The sequence below is a fragment of the Saccopteryx bilineata genome, chromosome 4 (genome assembly GCF_036850765.1).
Source record: "Saccopteryx bilineata isolate mSacBil1 chromosome 4, mSacBil1_pri_phased_curated, whole genome shotgun sequence".
Taxonomy (NCBI): Eukaryota; Metazoa; Chordata; class Mammalia; order Chiroptera; family Emballonuridae; genus Saccopteryx; species Saccopteryx bilineata.
The window spans coordinates 116,625,515-116,645,978 of NC_089493.1; positions in this window are offsets into that span (position 1 = coordinate 116,625,515).

Below are 20,464 nucleotides of genomic sequence, written 5' to 3' on the forward strand. Positions count from 1 at the left end.
GAACCAGCTCAATGTGAAAATGCAAGGTGTTAGAAATACAGTCTTATCCTTTCAACAAACAGTGTTTGCATTTGAAAATAAGCTGGAACTCTTCATCGCAGACATTGAAACAGGTCATTTACTACACTTTGAAAAACTGGGAGATTTAAAGATGCATGCGCAGCAAGTGACCCTGCTCAACATCTTGATCTCCAGCAGCTAGCGGATTTCACATCTTATCTCCTGCAGTCATTCAAAGTGCACTTTGGAGAATTTTGTGAGTGTGCTCATCTTTTTAAGTTTACCACCCATCCACATAAGTGTGCAGTGGACAGTGCTGAACTGAGTTACATCCCCAGTGTCTCCATCAGAGATTTTGAGCTACAAGCTGCTGACCTGAAGGCCTCAGACATGTGGGTAAATACATTCAAGTCACTAAATGAAGATTTTGAAAGACTTGCATTTGCATGATAGCAAGCAGAGTTGGCAAGCAAACACAAGTGAGAAGAAATGAAAAAACTTCAATCTGTGGACCAGCTGACTGTCAAAACTTCCAATCACATACCACACACTGCAGCATGTGAGTATTGCTGTACTGACAATGTTTGGCTCTATGTATGCATGTGAGCAGTTTTTCTCACATCTAAAGAATCTTAAGACCAACCTAGGATCACATTTAACAGATGGAATTCTCAATGCCTGCATGAAGCTTAACCTCACCACATATCAACCAGACTACAAAGCCATCAGCAAAACCATGCAGCACCAGAAGTCACATTAATGGTAAGAAGTACTTTATTTATCATTGGTTAGCAACAGCATAACAATGTTATTAAAAAGAATTCAGAGACTTATTGTACTTTAAAAGTGTTGGTCTTACATAAAATGCACACATTTACTTGTATTTATTGTTAAACATATTGTATGACTCTCACAGAACTACATTTTAAAATAAGTGGTGTTCATGGCTCTCTCAGCAAAAAGTGTTTCCAACCCCTGCTATAGACAGATGAAAAACACTTGATAAGCATGGATGTCCACTTGTGGTCCCAGGCAGGCCTGTCTAGATCTGCCAATGGCAGCTGACACCCAGTGCCCACCAAGAAGAACAAAGCTACCTAGCCAAACACCCACACACTGTGAAAGCTTTTATTAAAGCTGGTGTGCCAGTGAAGTTTTGTAGATGTTTATTACCTAAGATAACTGAAGTGCTAGATAACTATGAACACATTCAACTTGAATATTCTTTAAAAAATACTCTAATCCATAAAGTGTATGCCATCTTCATTTTGTTTGAGCAAAAAAAGTCAGTGTATATTTTTAATAAGAAATAATGTCCCACATTTATTAAATAAACAAAGATGTGAAATAAACATCAAAAAACCAAACTAATATGCCATTTATAAGATTCAATTCTTGGCCCTGGCCCACTGACTCAGCGGTAGAGCGTTGGCCTGGCGTGCGGGGGACCCGGGTTTGATTCCCGGCCAGGGCACATAGGAGAAGCGCCCATTTGCTTCTCTACCCCCCCTCCTTCCTCTCTGTCTCTCTCTTCCCCTCCCACAGCCAAGGCTCCATTGGAGCAAAGATGGCCCAGGCGCTGGGGATGGCTCCTTGGCCTCTGCCCCAGGCGCTAGAGTGGCTCTGGTCTCCTCAGAGTGACGCCCCGGAGGGGCAGAGCATTGCCCCCTGGTGGGCAGAGCATTGCCCCTGGTGGGCGTGCTGGGTGGATCCCGGATCCCGGTCGGGCGCATGGGGGAGTCTGTCTGACTGTCTCTCCCAGTTTCCAGCTTCAGAAAAATACAAAAAAAAAAAAAGATTCAATTCTTAACTTTCTGTTTCTTAAGCATTTTTATAGCACTTTGTGTTTTAAAATTGCTTTGCTTTTTTTTAACATTATAAGGTTGCTTAGTAGTCTTCAAATGGATTTCAAAGTCACCATTATTTTCTGATATTTATTCTTCTTATTTTACCAATTATACTTTGGTAAAATTTTAAGATAAGTTCTAGAAACATTTTTAAAGAGTTTAGGTCTGTAGCAAAAGGAGGAGCCATGTCCTAAATACTCAGCTGATTTGATGCTAATAGTGGTTAAAAAGGTCCCTTCCTCTGATATGCACAGACTTCCCTAGGAGAACATTAATATTACCATACTCTTACAGTTCACTTCCCAGACCTCTGTTCTCTCCCTCACACATTCTTACAAAGCAGGACCTATCTCCACTTTTTCAAGGAAACACATTGTAAAATTTTGAAATACACAAAATATTTGAACTCAAATTACACAGATGTTTGGGAAAAAATAGGCATGTTAACCTAGTGTAAGACTTCCTTAGTTTACAATCTTAGCTTGGCCACTTACTAGCTGTATGACCTTGGACATGTCATTTAACCTTTCTACATCATAAATAAATAACTTGTAAAAGGGGTAAATAATCATAAAATCATAGAGTTGACTTCATTAAGTTGCTAGGAGATTAACTTTATGCAAAATGCTGAGGAAGAAGCCTGGTTCATTGGAAACTGACAATAGATGTTAGCTCCCACTCTGATAATTGCACAATGGTTTACCAAAGCTTTTGCATGTTTTATCTTTTAGTAACATATGCTGAGACAGGGTTATTCACTCCCCTTTGCAGAATGCCAAAAATGTAATCTACAAAAATAATTTAAATGCATATATATGTTAATATATTATATAATACACACAAACATAAAATGTTTATCCTGTAGTAGTAAAAATGGTCAATATTCTAAAAAAAATTAGAATTGTTAAACAAATTATCATATGTTCAATTCAATGAAATAATATGCACCCATTAAATATTAAATTACTAAGTGTCATTTATTTTTGAAACTATAATATGTTTTAAGTGATGACTCATTATCAAATGTGCTGATAATTTCATTTAAAAACATAAATAGGAAAACAATTGAAAAGGCAAATAATTCATATTAAGTGATAAAATCTTTATTAGCTCTTCCATAATGAACACATATTATAATCCTATTATTTACTTACCCATTTATATTTTAAATTTTATTTAAATATTTCCTCTATAATTTTTCTATACTTCATATAAATCCAATTGCATTCAAAATATTTTTCTATTGTACTTTATATTTTATATTTTATTTGTTTATTTGCCAAAAAAAGTTCTCAAATGTTCATTTGTTTTTTGTGGCATTTTTTTCCTTTTCATGAGTCTTTTTTTCAACTATATCATATGTTCAATATTATGTTGTATTAGTTTTAGCTGTACAGCACAGTGGTTAGACAATCATATACTTCACAGTGTTCCCCCTGATATGTCCAGTACCCACCTGGCATCCAACTTAGTTATTACAATATTATTGACTATGTTCCCTGTGCTGTATTTTACATCCCCATGACTCTTTGGTAACTACCAATCTATACTTCTCAATCCCTTCTTCACCTTTTTCACCCAATCCCCCTATTCCTCTTCCCTCTGGCAACCATCAGTCTGTTTTCTGTATCTATGAGTCTGTTTCTATTTTATTTGATCATTATATTGTTCTTTAGATTCCACACATAAGTGAAATAATGTGGCATTTGTCTTTCTATGGCTTTTTAAGATATTTTCATCAATAAAAATCAAGTAAGTAAAAGATTCATAGATTTTGATGATTTTACTTCCTTTATGAATTATCCAGCACCAAACACTTAATTAACCCCCAAATTATCAGGTACTTGAAACTGTGCTATGACTGCAAGGGTCTATATTTTTAATGCATGGAGGAGTTCACTGGAGTTCTTTTACTTTAGTTCTTAGTTCAGAGATCTGTAATAAATTTTTGTGATGACACCAGCCATGTTTTTTTCTACAGTTTATACATTTTATAGACATAAAAAATTATAGTGATTATAAAATTGATCATTATATACAAGTTTTTAGGTTGAATAGGATAAGTAAAAAATTTGACTGGAAAATGTTGTGTCTTGAGCAAAATAAGTAATGTCAGAGCTGGGCAGGGGATGGTCTCACTGTATTACAGAGCAGTTGTTATGGTATTCTGCTATTCTACTATTCTGAGTTGATTTAAAATGAAAAATATCTAATTACCACTACAGTATTCTAGTCACATGTTTTCTGATTGAGCAGAAATGCTAAAAGATTCTCAAGAAAGCCCCGACATTTAAGATTCGTAACTTATACCCTCTAACTGGGCATGCTTATATAAATTGCCAAACTTGTATTTGTTTCTTTGAGACTATATAATGGAAAAGAGTACTGTCTCAGATCAATCACAGTAATAAGCCATTTAAATGATATAACATAAGAAAATATCTTCAGGTTTCTATTCTATTTAGATAGCTATAAATACGGTTTATACTCAATTGCAAAACAAACAAACAAACAAAGTGGTTTGACCATACTGAATGCTGCAGTTAAAAATATCCAGGCAGTGATGTCACGGAAATGGCGCCATGAGCAGCGCATCCGACAGATCTCCCCAAAATCACAACAAATTTATCAACTAAAAACAGAAAAATTTATCCTCGGAGCATTCCAAAGTTCCACACAAACTGAAAGCGAAAGGACTGTTATCACTTGAATCTGAGAGACAAAGGTGTATTCAAGCCGCGGAGGGAGTGCATCTGTGGTGAGTCGGCCCACACTCGGGAGCTGCGAGCAGCTGCCAGTGCGCGCCCGGTCCGGTTGCAGAGCAAGCACCGCTAACATTCCCAGCAGCCCGCGCACTGCGAGTGAGAGTCCCCAGCCACCGGTGCCCGGAGCACCCCATTTGCGTGCGTGCCCTGGGCATTCCACGTGCCCAGAGTGCCCTACTGGCCTGCACACCCAGGGTGCCCCATTATCCTGTGCCCGGTGCACCCCAGCCGCCAGCAGCGGGGCCGAGCGGGAGAGGCGCCAGGGCGGTCTTCCCTACTTGGGAGATTCTCTCCATGGGTGGGGCACCTCACCCAGCCATTCAAGCTAACAATCAAGTGTTGGGGGAGGGGTGCGCAGGCAGCCTGAAATACCTTCGGGAGCACAGCTGCGAACCCAATCACTGAAATTAGCTTAACCCATGAAATCTACGCACCCATGGGTTCTAATTGATAAGATCTCTCTCAGTTCAGTGATCCAAGACAAGAGGCGTGATATTTTTTTAGTGCCTCTCACTAAAGGGGCGGGGGCAACTTCTGATTGATAGAGCCTCCATATTCAGGGATAAACGACTATACCCATCAAAGCTATCCTTCAAGTACGAAGGAGATATAAAAACATTCACAAATACAGAAAAGATGAGAGAATTTATCAGCAGAAAGCCCCCACTCCAGGAAATACTAAAGGGGGTTTTCCAACCAGATTCAAAGAACAAAAGAAAACAACACCACAAGTAACAGCTCCACCAAGAACACAATAAAACCAAACTTAAACTGTGACAACAAAGGAAAAAAGGGGGAGAGAGGATAGAGATTAACAGTAGCAAAGGACGATGAAATGCAGAAATACTCATAAGAAAGGGTACTACAATGAATATGGTAGGTACCCTTTTCATTACTTAATGGTAACCACCCTTGAAAAAACCACCACAAAAACATTTGACTTAAAAAAGGTAGCAACAGAGGAAAGAAGTATGGAACACAAACAAACAAAAACAAATGATAGAAAAACAAAAGAGAAGAATAAAACAGGATACAAAACTAACAGAAAGCAATTTATAAAATGGCAGTAGGGAACCCACAAGTGTCAATAATTACACTAAATGTAAATGGATTAAACTTACCAATAAAAAGACACAGAGTAGCAGAATGGATTAAAAAAGAAAATCCAACTATATGCTGCCAACAAAAAACACATCTAAGCAACAAGGATAAACACAAATTCAAAGTGAAAGGCTGGAAAACAATACTCCAAGCAAACAACACCCAAAAAAAAGCAGGTGTAGCAATACTCATATCTAATAATGCTGACTACAAGACAGAAAAAGTACTCAGAGACAAAAATGGTCATTTCATAATGATTAAGGGGAAGTTGAATCAAGAAGACATAACAATCCTTAATATATATGCACCAAACCAAGGAGCACCAAAATATATAAGACAGCTACTTATTGACCTTAAAACAAAAACTAACAAAAATACAATCATACTTGGAGACCTCAATACACCGCTGATGGCTTTAGATCGGTCATCCAAACACAGAATCAATAAAGATATAGTGGCCTTAAATGAAATACTAGAATACCTGGATATGATAGACATCTACAGGACACTTCATCCCAAAGCGACAGAGTACACATTTTTCTCTAGTGTACATGGAACATTCTCAAGAATTGACCATATGTTGGGTCACAAAGACAATATCAGCAAATTTAGAAAAATTGAAATTGTACCAAGCATAATTTCTGATCATAAAGCCTTGAAACTAGAATTCAACTGCAAAAAAGAGGGGTAAAAACCCACAAAAATGTGGAAACTAAAAAACATACTTCTAAAAAATGAATGGGTCAAAGAAGAAATAAGCAGAGATCAAAAGATATATACAGACAAATGAAAATGACAATACGACATAGCAGAATCTCTGGGATGCAGCAAAAGCAGTAATAAGAGGAAAGTTCATATCACTTCAGGCCTATATGAACAAACAAGAGAGAGCCCAAGTAAACCACTTAACTTCACACCTTAAGGAACTAGAAAAAGAAGAACAAAGACAACCCAAAACCAGCCGAAGAAAGGAGATAATAAAAATCAGAGCAGAAATAAATGAAATAGAGAACAGAAAAACTATAGAAAAAATCAATAAAACAAGGAGCTGGTTCTTTGAAAAGATCAACAAAATTGACAAACCCTTGGCAAGACTCACCAAGGAAAAAAGGCACAGGACTCAAATAAATAAAATCCAAAATGAAAGAGGAGAGATCACCACAGACATCATAGATATACAAAGAATTATTGTAGAATACTATGAAAAATTATATGCCACCAAATACAACAATCTAGAAAAAATGCATAAATTCCTAGAACAATACAACCTTCCTAGACTGAGTCATGAAGAAGCAGAAAGCCTAAACAGACCAATCAGCAGGGAGGAAATAGAAAAAAATATTAAAAACCTCCCCAAAAATAAAAGTCCAGGCCCAGACGGTTATACTAGTGAATTCTATCAAACATTCAAAGAAGACTTGGTTCCTATTCTACTCAAAGTCTTCCACAAAATTGAAGAAGAAGCAATACTTCCAAACACATTTTATGAGGCCAACATAACCCTCATACCAAAACCTGGCAAGGATGGCACAAAGAAAGAAAACTACAGACCAATATCTCTAATGAATACAGATGCTAAAATACTAAACAAATACTGGCAAACCGAATACAACAACATATTAAAAAAATAATACATCATGATCAAGTGGGATTCATCCCAGAATCTCAAAGATGGTTCAACATACGCAAAACGGTTAACATAATACACCATATCAACAAAACAAAGAACAAAAACCACATGATCTTATCAATAGATGCAGAAAAGGCTTTTGATAAAATACAACACAATTTTATGGTTAAGACTCTCAACAAAATGGGTATAGAAGGAAAATATCTCAACATGATAAAGGCCATATATGATAAACCATCAGCCAACATCATATTAAACGGCATAAAACTGAGGACTTTCTACCTTAAATCAGAAACAAGACAGGGTCGTCCACTCTCTCCACTCTTATTTAACGTGATGCTAGAAGTTCTGGCCAGAGCAATCAGACAAGACAAAGAAATAAATGCATCCATATTGGAAAAGAAGAAGTAAAGGTATCACTTTTTGCTGATGATATGATCCTATACATCAAAAACCTGAAGGACTCCACAAAAAGATTATTAGAAACAATAAACCAATACAGTAAGGTCGCAGGATACAAAATTAACATACAAAAGTCCATAGCCTTTCTATATGCCAACAATGAAATATTAGAAAACGAACTAAAAAAAATAATCCCCTTCACGATTGCTACAAAAAAAATAAAATACCTAGGAATAAACATAACAAAGAATGTAAAGGACCTATATAATGAAAATTACAAGGCATTGTTAAGGGAAATCAAAAAAGATACAATGAGATGGAAAAATATTCCTTGTTCTTGGATAGGAAGAATAAATATAATCAAAATGGCCATATTACCCAAAGCAATATACAAATTTAATGCAATTCCCATCAAAATTCCTATGACATTTTTTAAAGAAATGGAACAAAAAATCATCAGATTTATATGGAACTATAAAAAACCCCGAATATCCAAAACAATCCTAAGGAAAAAGAATGAAGCTGGGGGCATTACAATACCTGACTTTAAACTATATTATAGGGCCACGATAATCAAAACAGCATGGTATTGGCAGAAAAATAGACACTCAAACCAATGGAACAGAATAGAAAGCCCAGAAATAAAACCACATATATATGGTCAAATAATCTTTGATAAAGGGGCCAACAACACACAATGGAGAAAAGGAAGCCTCTTCAACAAATGGTGTTGGGAAAACTGGAAAGCCACATGCAAAAGAATGAAACTCGACTACAGCCTGTCCCCGTGAACTAAAATTAATTCAAAATGGATCAAAGACCTAAATATAAGGCCTGAAACAATAAAGTACATAGAAGAAGACATAGGTACTAAAATCATGGACCTGGGTTTTAAAGAACATTTTATGAACTTGACTCCAATGGCAAGAGAAGTGAAGGCAAAGATAAATGAATGGGACTACATCAGAATAAAAAGTTTTTGCTCAGCAAGAGAAACTGATATCAAAATAAACAGACAGCCAACTAAATGGAAACTGATATTTTCAAACGACAGCTCAGATAAGGGTCTAATATCCAAAATTCACAAAGAACTCATAAAACTCAACAACAAACAAACAAACAATCCAATAAAAAAATGGGAAGAGGATATGAACAGACACTTCTCCCAGGAAGAAATACAAATGGCCAACAGATATATGAAAAGGTGCTCAGCTTCATTAGTTATTAGAGAAGTGCAAATCAAAACTACAATGAGATACCACCTCACCCCTGTTAGATTAGCTATTATCAACAAGACGGATAATAGCAAATGTTGGAGAGGCTGTGAGAAAAAGGAACCCTCATTCACTGTTGGTGGGACTGTAAAGTAGTACAACCATTATGGAGGAAAGTATGGTGGTTCCTCAAAAAACTGCAAATAGAACTACCTTATGACCCAGCAATCTCTCTACTGGGTATATACCCCAAAACCTCAGAAACATTGATACGTAAAGACACATGTAGCCCCATGTTCATTGCAGCACTGTTCACAGTGGCCAAGACATGGAAACAACCAAAAAGCCCTTCAATAGAAGACTGGATAAAGAAGATGTGGCACATATACACTATGGAATACTACTCAGCCATAATAAATGATGACATCAGATCATTTGCAGCAAAATGGTGGTATCTTGATAACATTATACGGAGTGAAATATGTAAATCAGAAAAAGACAAGAACTACTTGATTCCATACATTTGTGGAACATAAAAACGAGACTAAGAGACATGGACAAGAGTGTGGTGGTTACCAGGGGTGGGGGGAGGGAGGACATGGGAGGGAGGGAGGGAGGGAGAGAGTTAGGGGGAGAGGGAGGGGCACAGAGAACTAGATAGAGGGTGGCGGAGGACAATGTGACTTTGGGCGAGGGGTATGCAACATAATTTAATGACAAAATAACCTAGACATGTTTTCTTTGAATATATGTACCCTGATTTATTAATGTCATCCCATTACCATTAATAAAAATGTATTAAAAAAAAACAACATTCAGGCAAGGTTAAAGAAGTCTAAATTTGTCATCTTGTAGCAATTAATGATTAACTACAAATAATAAATCTCTTAGAACTGGGACAAAAACAATTTCTGCTCATTGTTTATTAATCTTATTTATATTATTTTTTATTTTATCAATTTTTTTAGTTCTTTGATTACTGCTAGAGTGGCAACTCAACAGGAGAGTAATATATTCTATAGCTCATTGCTTCTCTGCACATGGACCTCACTAATAGCTTCCTAAATCCATAGGGATGAAGTGAGGTGAATGTAGGATAAAGTCATTTTTCCCGATTACAGCCCTTGGCTAGTTGACGCAGAGTTCCATTGATTTTTAATTGCTGGGGAAGAGTGCTCAATAAAGGCTTACCCTTCTCCTTACTTAAGTAATATCAATTGCTTTAATTAGCAAATATTGTATATACTCTTGTATTTATTAACCAGATACTCATACCTTCTCTGAGTCTCACAAATTTGGTCTTGTGCAATGTTTAATGATTTCAGTATTTAAGCAAAAAGGGCCAAATACAACTCTTCCATATTTTAATGATATTTGAAATTAAACTAAATATTGTACTAAGAAATACAATTATGGATGTTCTATACTCTATGTCCCAAACTCACATTCTGAAAATGGTAATTATTACAGACTTTTCCTATCCCTTTAAAGAAATAATGTTTATTTGATTTTTAAGGCCAAAAGAAATTGAACACTTTAAAAAGATTCTACTCCAATGAGATTCATTATGCTTTGTAAAAGCTAGTGTGATATGGTGGAAAAACCATTATATCAATTTTCAACTACTCACAGTCTGAGTACTAATGTATAAATCATTTATCTCCTCTGGGTCTCATTTTCTGCATTTAATTTATGTTTAAAGGCAGTAGGATAGACTAAATGGTTACCTTGCCATTCAATCTTATTCTAGAAGTTCTGGTATGTAAGCACTGACATTTTATTTCAGGGCCAAGAGAATAATAAAGCAACCTGTAACTTTGCAGAGTAATTTCCATAGCAGTATTATTTTCTCTTTATCTCATTTGAGCCTTGCAAGCTCCCATGTGAAAATGGACTTATATTATCCACTACTTCTGTCAGATAAAGAAACTGAACTTCATAGAGATTAAAGCCTTCATGAAGATCACAAGCCTCATAAATTGAGCCAATAGGATCAGCTCCTGACTTTCGTGCTCTAAGTCTAATGTTCTTTCCACTGTATCACAGTTTTTTCTCACACAGGCTTGATATCCAAATTTCTAACATTGCATTTGTTACTTGTGTGGTTTTTCAATTATCCCCTGGCTACCAGACATATTCCAGAATCTGTGCTACATGAAGAAAGATGGGTTTCTACTATTCCAGTTAAAATTTAGAATTTTTTTCTCCTAAAAAATGTTTAAGTTGTATAGCATCATTAATCCAATTAATTATAAGCATAACTAGCTCTTCTAGACTGGATTATTATTGCCACACATTAGTTTTTTTCCTGTGAGGAGAAAGCATTCTAATAATCTCTCAAATAATCTTGAAACATATGCTATTTATAAATTGGGAGCAATCTACATTCTGACTTGCACTGTTCATTAAAGTCAAGCTTCCCTAAGCACACTGTAAATATTTCTTTAGTTGTGAGATCTACTGCTTTATTTTACTAAACTTTCCACAATGCTTCTCAAAGTCCTGGGTATTCAAAACATGCTAAAAAAAATGCTGTTGACTGATCAAAGAGCAAAGAAGTTCTGCAAATAGAGATAAGGTCACAAGAAAACTTGTAAATTACTGTTCAATACCAACAATTACACCAGCATATGTTATAATTTGAGCTACATAAATATATCAAAGTGCTCTCATATATATTTTTTGTTTTGTTTTGTTTTCTTTTTGTATTTTTTTTTCTGAAGCTGGAAACGGGGAGAGACTGTTGTGGACCGTTAATGGCAAAAAGCCATTATAGAGTCGAGGCTTGGCAGGGGGCTAAGTTCTACCCCCTCCATCTCCATATTTGGCTTTGATGCTGAATGTTTGCACCCACTCCACTTCCTTCCTTGGGTTGCAGGAAGCAATATACATGCCCTTCCTCTGACTTTGTTTGTTTCAGATGTTTGTAAATTTCACTAATGTATCCTGTTTTTGCCTTGGGAGAGTTCCTGTCTTAGGCTTTGATGTGCAATTTTGTATCAGGGTCCTTGATTTGCATAGCTCTATGTAATAAAGCGAACTGGGGCTGTGAGGCACTCAGACACTGCCAGGCAGTTTGAGGAGTCCTCCCGGTCCCATCGGTTTTGTTTTGATAAGTGTGTTTCCTCAATTCCGCACCGTTATTTGGAGCCGTGCTGGTCCACGGCAAGAGACAGTCAGACAGACTCCTGCATGCGCCCAACTGGGATCAACCCAGCATGCCCACCAGGGGGCGACGCTCTACCCACCAGGGGGCGATGCTCTGCCCCTCCGGGGCATCGCTCTGTTGCAACCAGAGCCACCCCAGCGCCTGAGGCAGAGGCCACAGACCCATCCCCAGCGCCCGGGCCATCTTTGCTCCAATGGAGCCTTGGCTGTGGGAGGGGAAGAGAGAGACAGAGAGGAAGGAGAGGGGGAGGGTTGGAGAAGCAGATGGGCGCTTCTCCTGTGTACCCTGGCCAGGAATAGAACCCAGGACTTCTGCACGCCAGGCTGATGCTCCACCACTGAGTCAACCGGCCAGGGCCTCTCATATATATTTTGAGGTCTTGAACTCCTTGTTTGAAAAGATCAAGCAGAAAGGCAAAATTGCATCAAATGTGGGAAGAGGTAAAAAGAAGATAAAATAGAGACAAAGGGAGACAGAAAGAGAATGAAGAAGAGAATAACACATGTGAGAAAAAGAGAGTGAATATGAAAGAGGGGAATGAACTAGGAGATCCAGGGACAGAGAGAAAAGCAGGAAACACACATTAAAATAAAGTTGAGCCTGACCTGTGGTGGCTCAGTGGATAGAGCACCTATCTGAATGCTGAGTTTACTGGTTTGAAGCTTCAGGCTTGCCTGGTCAGGGCACATACTGAGAAGCAACTACAAGTTGATGCTTCCTGCTCCCCTCACTTCACCTTTCTCTCTCTCTCCTCTCTCTAAAGTTGATAAATAAAATATTTTAAAAATAAAATAAAGTTGAAATGCTATGAATAAAAATTACCCAAAGGTAGGATGTTGTTTATTATCTAAGAGAAAACGATCAATAATTTTTCCAGGGTAGAATTTCTTATTTTAGTTCCACATCAAAAAGAAGGAAAGAAAAATAAGAAATACAAATTAATTAAATTTATTTAAAGTATATTTAAGAAAGGAATTTCCATGGGAAAACTGTAAAATAGATTAAGTGGGTATCTACTTCTCCAGCCTTTCAGTTAAGTATCCCTGTACCTTCTTAAGTCAGTGCCTCTTTCTCATCCTATCTAATTTTTAATCTAAAAAAATTACTTTTAGGAAAGGTTCTAAATTGTATTTACATTAAAGTATAATAGACTAAGTCTTGTGTTCAAAGCAAATTTTTGGCAGTAGTGGTGTCCAAGTAATTTCTTGTCATAAAAGGGACACAGTTGAGAGTAAAAAGAGATACCATTAATAACTATGGCAGGGGAACAAATGTGAAGCAGGACTGGTCTGGAAATGAGATGTATAATCGTTTCCAAGTAGGAGAGAAAGAGATCTGGGGGAAAATGCCCTTCCCTGAGTCTCTAAACCAAGATAGGTTATTGCTTTATGCCATGTAGTACAGTCAGTTCTATACCAGAGTCTCATATGAATAAGTAACTATACCAAATAACTTTGTCTATTCTCAGAATGTTATAGAACAAGACATATATCATCTCAAATTATGATCCTATCACATAGTCATTATAATATATTCTGCCTTTCTGAATACTTAATACAGTAGTTTACAAAAATGTTGGCTTTGGAGCTACAAATATCTTCCAATTAATTAGCAGTTCAAATGGAAATACTAACAATTGCCTGATTTGCATTCATATGTGACCTTAGATAATCCGTGTCAAGACCTCCATGTTTTTCCTGGTTACAGAAAATTCATGTTAGAATTCAAAAGATATATGCTTAAAACAAACCAGAGATATTTCTGGAAAGTAGAATTTATAATATATATATATATATATATATATATATATATATATATATATACACACACACACACACACACACACACACACACACACAATATATATTATATCTTTGAAGGTTAGGTCCATAAACAAACCACATAATCAGCTTTGCCAGAAAATTTAGTCTGTTGGTACTAAAAATTGGTAAAGCTATGTAGTAGAATGAAAAATATAATTTTACTGCAAAATGCCATTTTCACTTAGTGCATATTTTTCTAAAATTGTCTCACCCATTTTTTACCTTTTTCTGACCTGAATCACTCACAAAACAAAAAATCAGGGCTAGAAAAATTACTGGGTAATAAAACACTCTCTTAGTTCTCTTCACCCATACCTGATGTCCTGTTACTTTATGGCACAGACTAATTTATTCCTTATAGGCTTCCTACAAGCTGTCTCCAAAATGAAAACATGAAGGCAATGAATTAAAAACTCACTAGAAAATATCCGAATTACCAATTGCTTTGTGGATGTTCTGACTAGCTCTATTTTAAGTGTAAAAAAATCAGCACATTTTATGTTTAATAAAAATTCAATAGTGATATAGTTAAAACCATTGATTCATTATTTATTCAAAAATATATATTGAAAATATACTCAATGCAGTGTCACTGTTATAGAATCTGGTGTATTAAAATAAACTAGAAAACAAGATCTTTGTCTAAATACTTTGCATTTGCAACAGAGGAACAGTCAGAAAGAAACAAGGTCACCATAGTAGTTTGAATTTCTCTTCTATGCTAAGTACAGAAGAATTTATGGCATTCTTAGTGTTGTTGTTTTTTTAATTAAGTCATAGCAAATGCCTAGCATGTAACACATACTCATGTGGATAAGTGAAGGTGGGCAACTTCTGTGTTACTACGACTATAAAGCCATCTGCTTAGATTCACAGTGTGAAGAAGGTTCTTCCTCTTTTTGAACAGTTAGATATCAAGAGAAATTTCTTCTTTGAACACTGAGATCTTAGAAAATAGCAGGATGCAGTTAGAAATAAAATAGTTTTGTTAGCTCTTCACAAATAAGCAAAGCAACAGAAACTGTAGAACATAAATATATATTATTTATCAAATTATATAAAGATGATAACAGGTACTATACACACATCAGTCATCGAGAAACACTCACATTGTTTAGTGCTCTCCACTTTCCCACAATTTCCATTCACAACTGTCCCAGAGAACTCATGAAGTAGAACTAAGCTGCTCTCTCAAGACATCTAGTTCTCTCAAGCATTATGGGAAAGAACTTGCACACTGAAATGAGTACTAAAACATGTCCTTAGCAGAGTAGTTTTTAAACAGAGAATCTTTATGAAAATAGGATCAGCATTCTCTTTGAGGTTAAAAACTAAGTGGATATTATTATAGAGTCAGATATTAAGTTTCATTTAATCTTTGAGTGCTGGGGCTATGGTCGACAATTGTGTGTTTTGTCTAAAGCACAAAAGGCTCTGGCAGAGGGTGTGAATAGAGCTAAGGTTCAATCCAAACTCTTTGCTCATGAACTCTGTGCTATGGTATAGGGCTTCATCAGCCTCCGGGAAAAGGGGATCTCTTCCTAATTCATCTTTCTGGAAAAGTTTCCTTCTTTAGAATCCTCCCAGAGATTCTGTATAGGCCAGCAGATCTTGAACAAAAGCTACTAACACTACAGTTACTAAAACCAGTAGCAACTACACAAAGAAGGTTCCACAAACCAACCTTTTTTCCTGTCAACCATCCAGGGTAAATTTTGAAAATAAGAGTTTCCATAACTGTAAGCCTAAAAAATCAACAATAACAACAGACTTAGAGGTGAAAATGTTCTTTGTAAGAGGAGATGATGCTACTGACCACATTGGTCACATGCTTTAAGTTTTCCTCTTGTGAGCACCACATAGGCCTAAAAAGCCCTGAAGAACAGGGTCTCACTAAAAAGATTGAGAAAATTACCAATTATCTTGACCTAAGCAACACTGATCTAAACTTTGAACTAATCTACACCTACTCTAGCTGTATATCCTTAACAATATCCTGTTGTTGGGATCCTATTGAGGGCTGGGGCTTTTTATGATTCCTCTCTGTCCCCAGTTCCTAGCACCATACTGGGCATATAGATTCAAAAATGTTAGTTAACAAAAAGGAGACATTTAGAAATTGCCATTTAATGGTGCCTAATATCTGTGTTGTAAACTCAACAGTGAAGGCTATTCAAATCTTATCTGCTGTGGAATGTAAGCTCATTTTCCCTTATTAGGATCTCAATTCCATTCTATAAATATTTATTGATTACCTATTGAGTGTAAGGCACTACACACCTGAAACTGAGGAATACAATGATACATTTATACAGACTTGCTTCTTTTAAGGTGATTGTTGTTTCAGGAAGGTGACAGAGGTACAAAATCAGAATCTATCAATGAGCATGTTGTCATTCTCTAATAATAAGCTAAGAAACCTAAAAATAATGGGATTCATTTGAGTCAGGTTAGGAATTTGAGCTGAGCTCCTGTGGCATTGAACCAAAGTGAATAAATAGTAAGAACTTTGACATTAACTGGGGAGGTGAAGGTTATTCTGTTGAACATTTTCACCTCAGATATCCCAAGATCTCAATGTTCAGTTGTCTCTGAGAAAAAACAGTAAATGTTGTCATGGTACCTAAGGTGTGAGAATTGAAACAATAAGAATGAGAGATCTTGCAACAGGAAGCTAAAAACAGAACAAAAAAATAGTCAAGGAGCCCAGCCCAGGGCCCAATAGAACTGAAAGTACAGCATGTGCTTCCAGCACCCTGATTTACTCCTATCTCCCAAGGCTATGGCCACTGTGAGGATTTACAATTATCCTTATGCACAGTAATTGACATATAACATGCTAAAACTCAAAGGTATGCTTCTTGGATATCTTCAGCTTTTTGTATCCATATTAAAGAATTACATAACTTGGCCCTGAAAAAAATAGCTCACTGGTGGAGCATCGCCCTGGCGTGTGGAAGTCCTAGGTTCGATTCCCAGCCAGGGCACACAGGAGAAGCACCCATCTACTTCTCCACTCTTCCCCCTCTCCTTTCTCTCTGTCTCTCTCTTCCTCTCCCACAGCCAAGACTTCATTGGAGCAAATATGAACCAGACACTGAGGATGGCTCCATGGTCTCCACCTCAGGTGCTAGAATGGCTCTGGTTACAATGGAGCAACACCTCCTAGTGGTCTTGCTGGGTGGATCCCAGTTGGACCTGTGCAGGAGTCTATCTCTCTGCCTCCCCACTTCTCACTTCAAAAAAAATACAAAAAAACAAATAAACATAACTTCCCAATGGCATGTTTTGAGGAAAAAAATGCAATAAATTATTTTTAGTAAAGTTGGTTTCAGTTTGCTCCTTGTTTAATTTGAGAAACAATCATTTAATGTTCATATTATGATATTGGCATATCTCACTATGATTTTTTATTAAATTAATTTATTTTAAGTTTATTGATAGGACATGGTTTGCTAAATCATACAGGTTTTAAGTGTAGAATTTACTATAACACCATCTACACATCATATTATGCACCCTACTCTCCAAGCAAAGTCTTTTTCCATCCCCATTTCACCCTTTTGCCCTCCTTTCCTTACCTCCTCCCCCTTCTTTCAGGCTATTGCCACTCTGTTGTCTGTATCTATGTGATATAGATATATAGATAGATGATATAGATATAGATGATATAGATATAGATATAGATATATTCTTTGGCTATCCTCTTCATGTACCTTCATCCAGTCCCCTCACCCCCACCTTCCCTCCAACATCTGTCCACCTGTTCCCTCTGATTCTGCCTCTTTTTCTATTTTGTTCCTAAGTTTATTGTCTTTATTAGATTCCACATATAAGTGAGATCATATGGTACTTGTCTTTCTCTATCTGGCTTACTTCATTTAGAATAACAGCCTCCAGGTCCATCCATGCTGTTGCAATAGATTTTCTTCTTTTTTACAGCCCTGTAGTTTTTCATTGTGTCAATGTACCATAGCTTTCTTTCTAATCTTGTTATAATAGGAAAACTGCATTGTGAGACTGATATTGCCTTTGCGTTATAGATTCTTAGTATTCTGCATTTGGATTATCTAACTCTTTGAACCATAACTCAGAATGCTGAAGAGTCAAACTGAATAAAGCAATACAGTGTAGACAAAAAAAAAAACAAAACAAAACCAAAAAACCAAACCAAAATCCAAATGTTACTGCACTTGGCCATCATTCAAAAAATGTAATAAGCATTTCACAGTCTTAAAGTCTCATCACAGAGAAAGTAATGAAAAGAAAACGTCACATGATTAATCATTTCTCTAACAAAAAGTTTAATAGGACAGGGAAAATGCTGTATTGTGAACAAGTCCTGCTGGGGGCGAGGACGATGGAGACGCAAAGACCCAACTCCAGGGACCAGTTTCAGTGACACAGACCCACTTTATTTAGGAAGTAAGCTAGCTTATATACACAGGTTCAGCCTATAGGGTGTTACAGTGTGTTCCTCAAAGCCAATGGCTAAAAAGATCAGGGAGCTGCGTGGTTGGCACTAAATCACTTCCTTATAGTGGGCGAGCCTCCTTCCTGGGTATACCCAGGAGGTTTCTGGGAGCTGGAGTATTATTACAGCATTGCATCAGCCACAGCTGCTGGGAATGCACTCTGCGCTCCACCCACATCTCCCCCTTCTCTTTTAATTAAGGCAAATTGGACTTGATGAATGACAGTTTGCTGTTGTTGTAGCTTCTGAATGCTACGCATTATGCAGTGGAACCCTAGAAGAACTAAAACAACTGTAATACCTATTATTCTATATGCTAATAGATTAGCTGGATTAAACAATGAGGCAAGCTTTTATAATGTTTGACTAGTTAAGAAATAGAACAGGGGTCTTAAACAGGGGATTCCTCCTAGGGGTCGGGATGTCATTTCCCTCCCATTGTGTTACAGAGAACTTCTAGGTGCTGTTAAACACAGTTCCATTTTGATTGTAAAAAATGGGCATAGATTCATGCACACCCCCTTCCCACAAAGGTCCCAGAGTCCAAACACAGAACAGATGGCTTGCCATGGGCTGCGTACTGCAAGGCACATTACACAAATTACAGCTACATGACAAATCATACAATTTCAACAATTACAAAGGTACATTTCACCAGTCTCTGAGTACTTTGCCAAAAGCACAAAATGTCCTTGGCCTTATTTCTAGCCATGGGAAAAGCTTCCCGGGGCAGGGGAAGGGCCTCTAGCAAAGCCACCCCCCACCCCCATCAGAGTATTTCACATTGTCCAAAATCCATAAGTCCATCCAACAAAGGAGCCAGTGCTCACTCGGGTAGTAGTCCAGGAAATCAGTCCATGCACATGAGGACTCAGCCACTCCCCTCATCCCTGCCATCCTGGCAGGTCTTACACTGTTCCAAAGAGGAGCACATGGCAATGGTAGTCACATTTCCATCTCTGCTCTAGAGAGCATAATAGCACCCACCTCTATGTCCCAAAATGTCGGCAAATCCACCAGCATTTTAGCAGGCCATTCCAGCAGCCACTCAGCAATGCAAGCCTGGCTTCTATTTATCCTCCCACCACAGCTGCTGCATTTTAACTTCTGGAGTCTACAAATTGCAACTCTGGCCCAATTCTCCTCATCCTCCAAAGATGAACTAAAAACACCAGCTCGTGCTGCTGAGCTCAAGCCCTGGGCTGCCGCCACCTGCATCTGGAAGTCAGCAATTACTATAGCACACATAAGCAGAAACAGAGCACCAGGACCTGGAGGCCCACCAGGGGCAATTCTCTGGGCTCACCCCGAGAAAGCCTCCACATCCCCCCAGGTGATAGGGTGCACACACTGGCCGCGAGTTCTTCTTCTGGAGCACTAAGGACCTCCTCCCCTCAGGTGCAGTTGGTGTGGAGAAGGCCAGGGCTGTGGCTTTGGATGGGTGAAGACTGAACCACTTAGTTGGTGCCCAAGAAACCCTGTCAAGCAGGTTGGGGGTTCCTGGGATCCAAGTTGGCTGAAAAACATAGGCATAACCTCTCTCTTGTGTTAGAAGAGGGTGTGATCCCCACCACTGTGCCGTGGCTGGGTTCTTCCAGCGTCATTTCAGAGAGAGGGATGGGGGAGAGAGAGCGAAAGATACAGAAAAATGGAAAATACAGACCGACAGAAAGAAAAAAGACACATGGGGGCACACAGGCTGGACCATGGGTCTGCAGCAGGAACACATATTGGAGTTAAAGCTGGGGTAGAAAATGGCATCTGAGAGGCTGGGGTGGGGCACTGAGCCCTGGCAGGGAATGCAGAAATAGCGACTTCCACTTTTCCCCGTGGCTGAGCTGATGGCGTTGTTTCTAATGTATTTAGTTTTGTTTCTGCATGCTCAGCTGCAAGTTCATCAAACTCAGTGGCCCTACCCTTTTCTTCCTCTACAGGGGGAGGCAAATACAGAATTAGGGGTTCCTCTGAAAGAGGAGTAGCCTGTAGGACCTTAGGGACTGGCGGAGGGTCCCCAGCAGGAGCACTGGTTAAGCAGGCGT